Raw genomic sequence first — 14,288 nt, forward strand, 5'->3', positions numbered from 1 at the left:
CTGTGCTTCCCCGTGCCTCCGTCGTTCCGCCAGTGCCTCACGCTGCCCATCCCGCACATGTTAAAATCTCCAAGGATCAATGTGTCTGCCTCCTAATAAGAAAAAACTGCTCGACCATCCGTGCTGGTGGTGTTAACTGCCTGTCACCACAATTTGGGTTGGAAGATTACCCTGGACCGCCAGCTCTGTGACAATATAATTAAATTGAAATATATTCAAAGTTTTTAAAGGCTCTAGAAAAAACAAAACAAACCATTTATTCAGAAGCTTACCACTGTTGATGCACCATCTTTTTACCACCTTATTCAACAAGTTAAATGCATTATTTGTGCCTATTGTTTGTGTTCTTTATGATGTCCCTAAAAACAGTGAGGTTCCTGTTTGGAATGATTTTCAATTTTGTTTGACTGCCAGAAGACTGACATAGACTGAAGCAATTGCTTCACTGCGAGTTTGCATGCACACTTGGGACGAGCCTCCATACAATTTGCCAAATTCAGATCCAAAGTACTGCTGCAGGTTCGGGTTCCAATTAATGTTTTACAGTGTTCAAAATATAGAATTTAATTGAACTTAAGTAGTTCCTCGATCACAGAAATGGACTGACGGACAAACAGACTGAACCAATGGCTTAACCCTGCTTTGCACTATGTGTTTGGGGAATTAAGTAGTTTGTCTATCTTAGAAATATACCGATGGACAAACGGAATGAACCAATTGCTTAACCCCACTTTGTGCTATGCGCACAGGGTCAAAACACCTTCAATCACACAAACAAAAGGCAGGAGAACCCATACCACTCCCAGAATTCAAATATTATTGCCCTTTCTCAAAGCATATCAAAAAACAATATGACAAAAAACATTAAAACTCAAATTCATAATGAGGAGATTGATAAATCTGAGTTTATAATTGAAGACACTGATGAAGCATTCAAAGGTTGTATTTCAAAAAAGAACTTTTAAGTTTAAAGAATCAGAACCAAAACTAATAGCTCCTACAATTGCTAAAATTAATGTGATTGAAACTCCAATTTGTAATGTTTTGAAATAATTAAAATCTTTGAAGTTTTATATGGGGGTAATTTTCCATGGTAAGAAATTAAATTAAAGAAAACATGGTGGATAAAAAACACAGCTTAATGTAGAATACCCCACCTCCACCTCCTACTTTATTGCTACATTTCAAGATTTATTTGACTGTAATGTTTATGATAAACTTCAAAGTTTATATGATATAAATAGATGTTGATGATAGCATAGAAGGAAGTTTGTTTTATTATTTAAAATATCAATTATATTGATATACACATCTTGAAATCAGTCCCACTTCATGCTTCTTTCTCTATCAATTTACCAAGAAAGACAAGTAGTTGTTAATGTTCAAAATAAAGATAAGAAATGCTTCCTATGTTCTGTTATTACTCACCGACATCCTCCACATTGGAAGCATTAAAGAATAATCATTCTAAAAAATGTGAAAATACTTTAAATGTTAAAGGATTTTAATTTCCAATGAGGTTAAAGGATATCCTTTAATTTGAGAAAATGAGTGATCTATCTATTAACATATATGAACTTATAGATAAAAAATATATAGTTCAAATATTAAAAGGGTCAAATAAATGCAAAAATGATGAAAGACAGAGTTTTGGGTTAAACACAACTCATTTTTATACAGGTTAGCTCGAAGTGCTATGTTAAAGATGACCGTGCAACCATTACAATTATTTACCAATTCGAAAATAGAGCAAAGCCAAAGAGGTGAATTATCACATGCCGGCACAAAGAGCGATGCGAAAGCAAACAATAAATGTGCTCCAGATTATGATGCTTCAACAGATAGTTCTTATTTAATGTATTTTAATGCTAACAATTTGTATGGATGGGCAATGTCTCAGTCTTCACCATATGGAGGTTTCAAATGGGTAAAGGAGCAGAACAATGGAATAGTCTTGAAAGATTGTTTTAATCTCGACTAAAAGAGAATTATATGAAGCAAAAGTATTTTATAAGTGAATGAACAATGCTGTATTTGGCAAGATGATGGGAAATGAAAGAAATAGACAAGACAGAAGATTTCCTAAATCTTGGGAACAAGCACATAGATATATTAATATAACCCGTTTTAAAAGAGTAGGATTCTCTGAGAACATTTTTGCTATTCATATGGAGGAAAAATAAAAACCTGGTGTTGGCTTAATGGTTAACGTGGCTTGCTCAAGATCCTAGGATCTTGAGGTTGAGTCCCTGTTAGGTCATTGAAATAACATCAGGGGATAACAATAGGGTTGCCTCAGCCTGTCATCCTTCCAAGGTCGGCAAAATGAGTGCAAGCTGACTAGTAATAGGGGCACTGCATCAGCAGCACAACTGCGCTTCCAGAAAGTGATGCAACCAGCAGCCACAGGCTGCATATGAAACAACAACATGGAGAAAAAAAACATGTTATGGATAAACCCATTTATATAAGAAAAACAGTTTTCATGACTTGTCAAAATTGTGAATGTATGACTATTTTTGCTCCAACTTAAAGAAGAAATACGAGAATGACAGTTTATTGTACATGGCTACAGATACAGTTTATTTTATACAGATATACAGATATTAATTGGAGCCTGGTGTTGGTGCAGTGGTTAGGGCAGCGGCTTGGTATCCAAAAGGTCCTGAGTTCAAGCCCCGTTGGGCCACTGAATTAATACACCAGGGGGTTGACTCAGCCTGTCATCCTTCCGAGGTCGGCGAAATGAGTACCAGTGTACTGGGCCGGTGTATACCCCGGTTAAAATAGGTATACCATATCCCTGTGTTGTAAGAGCCAACCAGGGTTGCGTCAGGAAGGGCATCCGCCGTAAAACCTGTGCCAAATCACTATGCGGATCATACGGATGATCCGCTGTGGCGACCCCTAAAGGGAGCAGCCGAAAGAAGAAGATACAGATATGAATTATATTGGGAATCAAAACAGATGTTTATGAGGATATGGAACAAGACATACATTTGTGACAAGCAATTATGAAAAGAATAATAACCTATTCTCTTCAAAAAATAAAAAAGTTATTGGAAAATTTAAAGATCAACTTGGTGGATAAATTATGAGTGAATTTGTATGAGTAAAAGCAAAGGCTTATACTTGTAAATATTTTTCTTTGAAAAAATGGTGCTTCCAAATGTGATAAAAAGTTAAAGGCAATAAAGAAGAATGTGATCAAAAGAGACAATAGACTTTGAGCATTATGACAACTCCATAGCTTCTTGTAAAGAAGAGTAGAGAGAAATGAATATCATAAGAAGTTATAAGCATCCAGTTTATGAAGAACAAGTGAATAAGAAAGCATTAGCACCATATGATGAAAATATATGTATTTTAAATAATGAATTTAAGAATTCACAACCATTACAAAAAAAGAGGGAGCAGGTCCAATTTTCAATGATCCTCAGGATCCTCAGTGATAGAACGATTTGGAAAACACAAAACAAGCCAAAATAAAACACAATAATACAACACTTTTTAATACACCTCACAGATTGGTTGATGAAAATACAACCGATCTGCTAACTAACCTTCTTTTGATTTTCTTGTCACTTGAATCACATCACCCTGTGTTATTTCCAAATTGTCAGCTCGCTGGGCTGTGTAATCATAAATGCAGCATACCCTTGGGGACAGTCTTCATACCAATAACAAAGTTTATCAACTTATGTCTTCGAAGGAATGCAAATTGACACATCAACATTTCAAAATAATGTAGCATTTGACCTGTACTTTAAGAAATTTTGCTGTTTCTAAAAGACAAAAAAATTGGGATATTGTACACATACCATGGAACCCTGACATTCGTCGGTTCGACATTTGCGGACCCCGCTTAATTGCGGTTTATAAAATGTGACCCGATTCTACATTTTCAGCCCCATTGCTTCGGCTATTCATGGTTCTTGCGGGTGCAAAAACTATCTCCCACCAGCTGCGCACATAAAACAGTTCAAAAACCATGTCCCACCAGCAGCGCATAAAGCACCTCGAGTCACGCATAAACAATCACCCACCAGTCAGCGTAAAAAACAGCTCTAAAACAATCACCCATCAACCGCATAAAGCACCTTCATCGTGCACATAAACCATCTCTCACCACCATCCCCCAAAAACAATGGTCACACTCACACTATCCACCCCTCCTCCATCGACCCACAACCCCTGCACAGCTACTTATGTGCAGCATATGATGTTTGTTTGCAAGAAAGAGAGATTAAAGTTAGCCCGGTAGTTATAGTTTGAGGAAGACAGAAAGTAAGACCAGCAATCCTGACACTGAGAGTGTAAGATGGTTCCGGGCACCACTTTAACGCTCCTAAGTCAGAACGGTAGTACTACACTGAGCGGTTGCTGTCTCCAACCTTCTACCTAAAAAACCTATCGAACCGGATGGGTGTTTTGTCGGAGACACCATCTCCTATACTTCAATGTACACCACAGGCATACCTACCAACCCTACCGATTTGCGCGGTAGCCTACCGATTTTCTATAGTTCCCAACGCCTACCGATTTTATTAGTCAGACATACCGCATTTGGAAATTATTATTGGAAAAAAAAATAGTTGTGTTTTGTCAGTTTTGCGTTCGTTTCTCACTGCCAAGATCGTATTACACGCGGCTGCTTCCACATTCTACACAACTCATGCCTGACCTTGATTTCTTATCTCGTCAGCGATTGCTTATTGCTTCCAAACTAAGCATGACCAATCAAATGGGACGACAGGAAACAGCGGGCATTCATTTCAAGACAACGCGCCATTTTCCATTCATGATCAAAGACTGCAGTTAACAGAGAGTAGTCATCGTTTCAGTGCACGACAACAATGCAAACACCAGAAAAGAAAAAACCACCCCCACGCTGGGTCAACGAGTTTAAGCCAAGTTGGACAACAGAGTTCAAGTGTATCAAGGCTTTGCGTAAGGGAGACGGACATGCCTTCTGTGATATGTGTCGATCAGACTTCTCCATCAGTCATGGAGGATCCAACGACTTGAGTCGCCACATCAGCACGGGGAAACACATGAACAACAACCGCGCGGTGGCAACCACATCAAAAATATCCTTCCAGCCAGTGCGAGAGATGCCGACGTCAATCAATGCCGAGGTTTTATTTCAAGGACTGTTGATGGAGAACAATTTGCCTCTCACCCTAAATGACCATTTCTCCAAGCTGGTCCCACGGATGTTCCCCGACAACGAGATCGCGCGTCAGTACGCATGTGGTCGTACCGAGGAGACTCGTATTACGTCCACCATCGCGGGTCGGTCAGTTGATCGCATCAAGCAAAATGTCGGCCGGAACGATTTGATGTTTACCCTGGCAACAGATGGAAGCAGTGATGATGAGGACAGGTTTTCCCAGTCTTGATCACCCATGAAGATCAGATAACGGGCCTAATCACAACATCATTTCTCGACATGCCAGTAGTCAATTCCGCGACTGGTGAGAATATTCCCACGGCATTAAAGGACTCTCTACGAAAGTGTGACTTAAGCCTGAAACAATGCATTGCTTTCTCGTCGGACAATGTCTCAGTAATGACTGGTCGACATCGTGGCGTCATGGGGTACCTCCAAAAAGACACAAACACAGACATATACCTGATGGGCTGTCCGTGTCACTTAAGCGCCCTGGCAGCCAAGGCAGGTGGCAAGGCTCTGAAGGGTTTTGATCCTGAGGACTTTGTCATAGATTTGTACTACCACTTTGACAAGAGTGCGCAAAGGAAACATCTGCTCCGAGACATGCTAGTATTCTGTGATGTGACCATACGGAAAGTGCTAAAAAATGTCTCAACTCGGTGGCTTTCTCCACAAGTGCCTGGAAAGAAGCCTGAATCTCTGGGGTGGCCTGCGGTCTTACTTCTTGACACACTTTGACGACGATGATGATGACTATGATGATGCACCTCTACAAGGGAAGGAACCGCAGAAGCGGAAAAGGTCATCCATGACTAGAGGTGGGCCTAGAGAGCAGAGGCTGGTCAGGCTCTTCAAAGATCCAACTGCACAGCTTTACATCCACTTCCTGCATTCTGTCCTGCCCAACTTCGATGGCTTTAACACGCTTCTGCAGACCGAGGCTCCTATGATCCACCGCCTGTACCCCTCAATGGTGAAGCTCTGCAGAAGCATCCTGTCCTGTCTGGTCCTGCCCTCTGTCATCCAGGGTGAGGAGGACGTTTTGAATGTGGACTTCACTGAACAGGACCACCAGAGGTCGAACAGGGAGCTATTTGTTGGTTTCCAGGCAACGCAGCTCATTGTGAAGAACGCCCTAGAGGGGACCAGTGGAGTGACGAAATTTAGAGCAGAGGTCTGAATGTTTTACGTTGGTTCCCTGACCTACATGATGGACAATTTCCCATTCCAGGACCCTTTGATCAGGAATGCGGTCATCGTGGACCCAGCCTCCTCCAAGACAGCTTCCATGCAGAGCCTACTTACACTGGTTGAACGGCTCCCTGCATCTGTTGTCCCAGAAGAGAACAGAGATGCGCTGTGCAGAGAGTTCTGCACATATCAGTCAGATGTCACCCTGCCAGCATATGACCCAGATGAGAGGGTGGATGTGTTTTGGGCAGCCATGGAGAAGATGACGGGCCCTGCCACTGGCACCAGCAAGCCCGTTTACCCATCGCTCTGTAGACTGGCCAAACACGTCCTGCTGATCCCTCACAGTAACGCCTACTGCGAGTCCCTTTTCAGCATGGTCAAAAAAATGACAACTGATCAGAGGAGCATGTTGGGACGCGGCAAGGAAGGTCACGCCAAGTCAAGCGTGTACTAGGACAGCCATGGCGTCAGAAACACTCTGTGTGGTTTGCTGGCAGGGAAGATTAACATCTTCAAGCCGGATGGAGTCAGCTGCTTCTCGTGGAAGCCAGATGCCGACCTTCTTAAGAAGGCCAAATCTGCCACCTACCAGGCTCTGAATAGCTAAATGTGCATCTTAACTGTTCAAACCTGAAAACTGTAAATATGTTATGAAATCAGAGTGGCCAGTCATTTCATTCATAAAGATGTATCAGTGGGTTTATGTAAACTCTTGTGTACACGTATGGGCACATACATGTGGAGCTTGGACTGTCAGTAATTTATGTAAATGTGACTGATGATCATGACGTCTTAGAAAAATAAAGATTGGTGAGTAGATCAACCATGTTAAGTTTTCTCTTTTTCACTCTAAAAATATGTTGATATATTTCAGCTAACTGTGGTCTCAAAATGCAGGAGATTGCACCATTTTGCTTCATTTTTTTGAAAAATTTCCGGGGGGCATGCCCTGGACCCCCCTTGGGATGCGTGAGACACCAGCCTACCACTTTTCCTTAAAAAAAGGTTGGCAGGTATGCACAGGGAGTAGCTGAAATCTTCCCACATGGATGTTGAGGGAGTTGAAGCTCTTACGTTTTCCATTCTTCATGATTTGGAACAAATTATCACCCACCCTACCCATATCCCAGATTGTCATTTAGACACTACCAATACTTTGGATTTATTCTTCACTTCCAATCCATTGCATTAGAACTAAACAATTTCACCTCCAATTGTTTTTTTCTGACCACAATATTGTGAACATCACTTTATTACTATCACTTCTTCTCATCTGACTGCTCTGAAAAAAACGCCAGTATTGGCATATCCATAATACTGACTGGTCTGGTTTACGAAACTTCTTGTCTGACTTTCCTTGGAAAGACGACTACCTCTACTCAGGAAATGCCTCTATCTCTGCTGAACGTATAGCTAAGGTTATTGTTGCAGGAATGGAGGCTTATATACCCTTCTCTTTCAAATCTATCTCTCTTACCAATTATTGGTTCAATAATTCCTGCTCTGCGGCCATTTGTGCAAGGGATGCCGCATGTCGGACATGGAAAACTCTTCTTCCTCCGACTCGCATTCAGCTTTCATAGCTGCCAGAAATAATTGCAAACATGTCATTCGTGAGGCGAAGCATTCCTTTATTCAAAAGAAATGTGACATCCTCTCATGTTCTTCCATTAATAGATATTTCTGGTCCTTAGCTAAAAGTGTCTCCTACAACTTCTGTTGCTCTACCTTTCCTTCCACTTTTCCGTTCAGATTATACTATCGCTGGCTCTCTGACTGATAAAGCAACTCTTTTAGGTTCTCTTTTTACCTCTAAATCCACACTGGATGATTATAACATTCCATCTCTCTCTGATGCTCACCTCACCAATCCTATGTCCCTTCCTATAATCTCTTTTCATGCAGTCAAAAAATACTCTCTCTGGACATAAGCAAGGTGTCTGGTCAAGATGAGTAGGGTAAGAATACTGGTTCTGGCTCACTTTTCCCCATGTAAATGAATGGGGGATTTTCAGCCATGAAATTTTTCTTTTTTTTCCCCTAAAAAAATAAATCCCCGTTTTAGCCCAAGGTATATTTATTTGTCTCCCCTTTTAACCTGGAGCCTGGTGTTGGCTTAGTGGTTAGGGTGGCGGCTTGGGATCCCAGGGTCCTGAGTTCAAATCCTGTTGGCTGCTGAATTAACACCAGGGGGTTGACTCAGCCTGCCATCCTTCCGAGGTCGGCGAAATGAGTGCCAGTGTACTGGTCCCGGTGTATGCCCCGGTTAGAATAGGTGTACCATATCCCTGTGTGTCGTAAGAGGCGACCAGGGTTGGTGTCAGGAAGGGCATCCGGCCATAAAACATTGCCTCAAGAAAAAGCCAAACCCCTGCACAGCAGGGAAAAATGGCTGTAAAAACGGTCATTTTTTTATTTCCCCTTTTAACCTAGGGGCTCTCTATTCAAATAGCCCATACAACAAGATAAAGATTTGTTAAAGGTGATTCTAAAGAAATATCTGAAACGCCTAAGCCCCGGGACACTCTTTATCAAATAACCAATGCATATTGTTTAGCTCACTCATTGAACCTATAAACATTTGTTCATTCTCAAATTCCTTCAATAGTTTAATTTTCTTTGCATAATAATCCCCATCTAAAATATTGAAAAACAAAACATTTGAATCTTTATATTTTTTAAGATACCCCTTTTGTGCCATTACAAAATGATAAACTTCTCTTAATGATCTCATCTGGCCACCGCCCGAGTTGCAAATCATTTTTGTACATAAACCATGCCAGAAAAAAGTTTTGTTTCAAATGTTTTCAGTTCATGCCGTGAAAATGAGGAAGTGTTTTTTTGACACGGCCGTGCTGTGTGAATGAGGAAGTGGTTTTGGACTGTCATGCTGTGAAAAAATAGGAACTATTCTGTGAGACAAGGTCTCGTGTTTATATTTTATCTCAGAACACGAACTGAAAACATTTGAATCAAAACTTTTATGGCGTGGTTTATGTCCAAAAATGATTTGCAACTCGGGCGGTGGCCAGATGAGATCATTAAGAGAAGCTTGTCATTTCCTGTGCCCACACCCAATGATTAAGCAATCTCCTCATCGTTGCTTTATAAGCGGTTCGCCAGACAAAGTTTCTGCCAGACGGGATTTTCATTTTTACAACTGAGGCATGGACGATATTTCTTCCGATGAAGCCAACAGCCCACTACAGAGTTGGTAAGTTTGTGTATGCTTTTCTCTTTGAACGATGAAGCAAATGATTATTAATTAAATCATGATAATTCTGATATATATATATATATATATATATATATATATATATATATTTTTTTTTTTCCCTGACAGGGCATTGGAAGAAATTGAGTTTACATATCACGACGTGGTTCATGAAATTAATACTCTTATTGAAGAGATCAATGATTTTAGAAGAGAATTGAAAGACATTTACAATGAGTGGCATGAAGTCTTATCACGTCCTCTCATCTCGAAGGAATTAAACCAATGGTGAGACACGTGTGTGTGCCTCTCTCTCTGTCTGTCTTTCTACCTACCTCTCTCTGCTCTTATTGAAGAGGCCAATGATTTATAATGACTGGTCTCTGATCTCGAATGAATTAAACCAATGGTGAGGCACGTGTGCGTGTGTCTATGTGTGTGTGTATGTGTGTGTGTGTGCGTGTGTGTGTGTGTGTGTGTTGCTTTCCCTGTCTGTCTCTTCATCTATACCCTTGACTTATTTTTTTTTTTCAGCACTATCGCACAACATCAGCTGTTGAAGCAATCTTGTACAACACATGATTTTCTGGAGGTAAATATTTCTGAATTATTATTAATATCACTCGTACAACACATGATTTTCTGGAGGTAAATATTTCTGAATTATTATTAATATCACTCTCTCTTTAGAATGTCGCCTTATGTTGGTTGCATCATTAGTTTGGACGTGGTTTTGTCAGTACACTGGAATTCATTTTATTGACCTTGAAAGGATGACAGGCTCCTGGTGTGTTAATTCAGTGGTCAACGAGGCTTATTCATATTACCATGTAATTATCTTTATAGAACCTAATTATTATCCACTTTTTGTTTCAAAACAGAATATGGTGTCTGAGTTTCGAAATCACAAGACATCTGAAGAAGATTGCTGGGAAAGATTGTACATTCTCGCAAATGAATATTTAATATTTTCAATATTAATAAATTATATTTGTTTTGTTTACAATTACTTGATTCTGAATTACAAGAAAAGAATAAAAGAGATGTAAAGGGGGGAGGGGGGTAGGTGCGCTCCCCAATGACCCATCACCCCCTCATCCCATCCCTCCCCTCCCCATGTGTGTGTGTGGGGAAGGGTGGGGGGGGGATGAGGGAGGTGGTGGGTCAAAGGTGGGGGCGGACAGGGGGGATGAGGGGGGTGGGGCTTGTGGGGGGGGGGCTTGTGTGGGCGGGGCTTCGGTGGGGCTTGTGTGGGTGGGGTGTGTGTGGGAGGGCTTGTGTGGGCGGGGTGTGTGTGTGGGTGGGGCTTGCGTGGGTGGGGCTTGTGTGGGCGGGGGTTTATGTGGGTGGAGCTTGTGTGGGAGGGGTTTATGTGTGTGGAGTTTTTGTGTGGAGCTTGTGTAGGCAGGGCTTATGTGGGAGGGGTTTATGTGGGCAGGGTTTATATGGGCAGGGGTTTATGTGGGTGGAGCTTGTGTGGGAGGGGTGAATGTGGATGAGGCTTATGTGGATGAGGTTTGTGTGGATAAATGGATGGGTGGAGAGATGGGGGATGGGTGGATGCGTGGAGATTGGGTGGATGGGTGGATAATTTTTTAATTAAATAAACATGTTGTGTGTGTGGGGAACTAATTAACTAATCACTAATTATGTGAATATGATGAATATGGGTGGAGCTTGTGTGGGGTTTGTGTGTGTGGAGCTTGTGTGGAGTTTTTGTGTGGAGGTTGTGTGGAGCTTGTGTGGGGTTTGTGTGGGGTTTGTGTGGGCGGGGCTTCGGTGGGAGGGGCGTGTGTGGGCGGAGTCAAAAAGGGGCGGAGTCAAAAATTTCAATTTATTGGAGCTTGTGGCCGGGTGTGTGGTGGGGTTTGTGTGGGGTTTGTGTGGGCGGGGCTTGTGTGGGCGGGGGCTTGTGTGGGTGGAGCCAAAAAGGGGCGGAGTCAAAAAATTTCAATTTATCTTTGTCTTTTGTAATTCCTGTGAATAAAATGAACCTAAAATCTCTTCCCCTTCCAAATCATATATCTTATAAGTCCAAGGAACCGTATCTATTACATCAACAATTTTAAAAAGCTCGTTGGTCCATCTTTTCGTATAACCTTTTTCAAAATGAGATTTCCACCGATATATTCTTACGATATCACCAACTTTGAACTTAGGTTTTCTGACATTAATCTCTTTTTCATATTTTAATTTTGTAAATGTTTCTGATGGTTTCATATTTGTTGCCGTGTGAATCGTGTCATTATACTTATCCACAATATCCTGAATAAAAGATGACCATTGTTGTGAACCGAGTTGTGTGAATTTTTTATATAGTCTCTCTTTTAAGGTACGATTAAAACGTTCAACAACAACTGCCTTCCCTTCATTAAAGGTACTGTATAATGTAATACTGTTATTTTTTAGAAAATTCATAAATGTCTTGTTATAAAACTCTCTACCCTCATCAGTCCACAATTTTTTAGGTTTTCTCTTATTTTTATTAAATATCTGTTGAAAAGCTAACATAAGAGTATTACCTGTTTTGTTTTTTAAAGGGACAACCCACACATATCTACTCCTCAAATTAATAACGTTAAAGCATACTTGTACCCCTTATCATTATTGAGTTCAATCAAATCAGCAGACCAGATATAATCTACTTCCTTGGAATAAACTTTCCTTCTCTGAAACTTTGTGAATATTGGTTTATGTAATTCATCAGCTAATTGCTCTTCAATCTTAATGACATCATTAGAGCTTACAAGTTTTTTGAATTTCCAAGTCCAAGTTTCAATTTAGCACTGATCATCTTCTTCACAATGAACCGATCAACTTTTTCTCTCAAGGTTGGATTTTGTATCAGAGACAAATTATACAACATTTCTCTATCGGCTTCATGCTTTTCTTCCAACCTTGTGGTATTCCCATAATCAATATCGTGTCTCATGCACACTTCATCAACTCTATTGATAGGCTTACTCCAGGATTTAGGATTGTCTGCCTCATCTAATCTTTTATCCAAGTTTGTGCCTGGACCACAGAAAGAATACCCTGGAAGATGTAATTCCCCTGGTATTCCAGTAGTTGTAAATTTACTTCCTGATAAAAACTTTTGTATATCTCCTCCTAGTTTGTGTTGGGAGATAAATTGATTTTTTTGAACCACACACCGAACATATACCTTTTTGTATAACCCTGTTATTTTTACTTTTAATATATGAAATATTTTTAGTATTAGTTTTCTTTTACATTTGAGACAATAACTCATTTATTTATGAGAAAAATTCCTGCAGAGTGCAAAAACCTTTTTAGTTTCCAACATGCACATTTGAATCTTAATTTTTAAAACATAAAGAATCCTTAGAAATGCCTTCACTCTCTCCCCCATTTATTTAAGAAAAAAAAAAAAATGAAAAACTTGAATTAAAATACATGTCTTCTCGATGTCAATAGTCTTGTCGAAAGTATTGTAAATAGACTTATCAATTCTTTGTTTTCCTCCTCGGTGGGTTGAGTTATTTTCTGTAATACCCCTATTCTTTTTTGAATCTCACTGGTTTTCATATTTTGATATTTATTCATCCACTCTCTTTCCTCCCTCTCCTCCCTCTCTCTCTTCTCTCTTTCCTCCCTCTCTCTCTTCTCCCTTTCATCCCTCTCTCTCTTCTCTCTTTCCTCCTTCTCTTTCTTCTCCCTCTCCTCCTTCTCTCTCTTCTCCTTTTCCTCCTCTTCCCTCTCTTCTTCAACTCCTTCCTCATCCCTTACTATCCTTGAATCGCTTACACCCCATAGAATATTATACATGTATTCATCAGGATTTCTTGTTATTCCTGTATCCAAAATAATTTTTTACAACAGGAAACCAATAAAATTTCTTTTGAATTTCTAAAAGAGCCTTACCTTTTCTTAACTTTATAATTTTTTCATTATTTAACATTCTAATTAAATCTAAAGTTGTCGGTTTATCAACATCAGCATAATGCCAATCTTTTATTGAAAATACCTCATTCTTATGTTGTAGAACATATTTATTAAAATACCGAATACCCTTTTCTTGAAGGTATGCTTGAACACAGAAATGATAATTTTCTTGAAGCCTTCTTGCTGTCATTTATGTATTAGAAATATATGTTAGAATAATATCATGGCACGAAACACCTCCCCATCTTCCCATAGTTAAATCATTTTGTATTTCCTTACTTATTATATATAATCCTGTTTTTTCTGTTTTCATGAGATAAACAAGGGCAAAACCATTATTATATTTACCCTTATTAAATTCTTTTATTTGTTGTTTACTAATCGTAGCCCCACAAAACTCATTCTCGATACCAAGTGGATAATATTCTTCCTTACGAGACTGATTTAATTGTTCCAGGTCTTCGAGGTTAATTTTAAATGACCAATTATACCCTAAATCATTCATATCATACCCCCATTGTTCTATTCTCATACAAACGATACGCCCTTCTTTATAAAAATTTATTTTAATTCGAACTGTGAATTCTGTATGACCTGGAGATAATATCAACACTTCTGTATCTTTGGAATACACAGCCGTTTTATTTAAGTATATATATTGTGATAAATCACTTAATCTCACCAAGTCATTCGCTTCAGTTGGGGTTGGATAATTTTTTAATTTATAAGCATTTTTCATGTTAATATTTTTGGTTATATTATATTTATGTCGTTCAGCCTGTGCCTTTGTGTAATAAT

The 14,288-nt window shown here is 39.7% G+C and overlaps 1 long non-coding RNA gene across 1 annotated transcript; it reads left to right on the forward strand.

The window, feature by feature from the left end:
* Positions 1-75: 75 nt before the first annotated feature.
* LOC147018311 (uncharacterized) lies at positions 76-10,590 on the forward strand. Its single transcript, XR_015062330.1, has 4 exons — positions 76-9,584; positions 9,714-9,872; positions 10,119-10,176; positions 10,466-10,590. It is a non-coding gene; the product is annotated as an uncharacterized LOC147018311 (long non-coding RNA).
* The last annotated feature ends 3,698 nt before the right edge of the window (positions 10,591-14,288 follow it).

This window comes from Eptatretus burgeri, chromosome 10 (genome assembly GCF_056783735.1).
Source record: "Eptatretus burgeri isolate ZD-2024b chromosome 10, Ebu_testis_v1, whole genome shotgun sequence".
Classification (NCBI taxonomy): domain Eukaryota; kingdom Metazoa; phylum Chordata; class Myxini; order Myxiniformes; family Myxinidae; genus Eptatretus; species Eptatretus burgeri.